We start from the raw sequence: 1119 nt of genomic DNA, 5'->3' as shown, positions 1-1119 counted from the left end.
ACCATTGATCAATGACTACTCATCAATGACCATGAATACTATTCACAGAGATTTGGGGATTGGCTGCAATCACAGCATTGAAAGATGTACTATTGGGATGTTACATCTCTCTTCACTTGTGTTCCAATTACTGAAGCGTTGGAGGTAGTTCATAAAAGATTACAGGATGACCCCAATACCATCGACAGAATCACTCTCATTACTGACCAAGTGTGTTTGCTCTTGGAACTGTCTTAATTCCACCTATTTCACATACAAGGGTCAGTACTACTGGCAGAAACATGGGTATACCATGGGTTCTTCATTTTCATCCATTGTGTCCAACTTGTACATGGAAGAAGTGGAAAAGGGGGGTTTATTATACTGCCCTGGAACAACACCAAGTGATTAGTTGAGGTACGTGAATAACATCTAGGTAAAATCTAAACCTGAGGATGTACCACAATTCACTGATTATATTAACCTGGTGGACCTACACAAATTCACCAGGGAGGATATGAAAAGTAGCAGGTTAGCCTTCTTAAACTGTGAGATGTCCATCAGTAATGGGGGACATTTAAAAGTTGATATGTACCATAAACCACCACATATGGTTCATTGTATAAGGTTTGACTCTCATCACCCAGTGGAGCACAAACTGGATGTCATCAGGATGGCGCCCACACAAACACAAAGCAGGAGATGAAGCATCGCTGAATATGTTTCCAAACCAACTTCCTTCCAACCCGAAGACAGAAAAATATGGTGAAGCATGTGATGAATAGCATGCTGACTCAATCATTTCTGCATGTTTCCTAATGTTACAGAGGAGGAGAAGATCCAAAGAGGAGGCAGGGGGAGAGGCTCAGGAACAGTTAGGATCAGAGACTTTGAGCCATCATGGACTCCCACTGTGGGGACTCTTAGTCTTGGTCTGTTCAATTAAACGTACAGTTGCTCCCCCTAAAAGTTTTGGCTTTTAGACAACGGCATCAAAGAATTTATATTATTTGAATGAACTGAAAAAAGATTCAAACTTAAAATGTTTAGAGAATAAACTCTTGCATGACCTCTGACCTTTGACCTGTATCTACAGCACTGACCTCTGACTTTCAGCTCCACTTGTTTCTTCAGCAGGAT

The 1119-nt window shown here is 41.1% G+C and overlaps 1 protein-coding gene across 1 annotated transcript in view; it reads right to left on the bottom strand.

Annotated features, from left to right (window-relative positions):
- The window catches only part of LOC106455978 (uncharacterized), a 36298-nt gene extending 35185 nt beyond the window's left edge, over positions 1–1113 (bottom strand). The window contains exon 1 of the mRNA XM_013907957.1: positions 1083–1113. The gene's annotated coding sequence lies outside the window, so the exon portion shown is untranslated. The remainder of the gene's footprint in view (positions 1–1082) is intronic.
- Positions 1114–1119: the final 6 nt, after the last annotated feature.

Source organism: Pundamilia nyererei, unplaced genomic scaffold (genome assembly GCF_000239375.1).
Source record: "Pundamilia nyererei isolate P.nyererei 1_Seehausen unplaced genomic scaffold, PunNye1.0 scaffold00649, whole genome shotgun sequence".
In the NCBI taxonomy this organism is placed as follows: Eukaryota; Metazoa; Chordata; class Actinopteri; order Cichliformes; family Cichlidae; genus Pundamilia; species Pundamilia nyererei.
The sequence above is the reverse complement of the archived record's forward strand: the minus strand, read 5'-3'. Positions and strand labels throughout refer to the sequence as shown.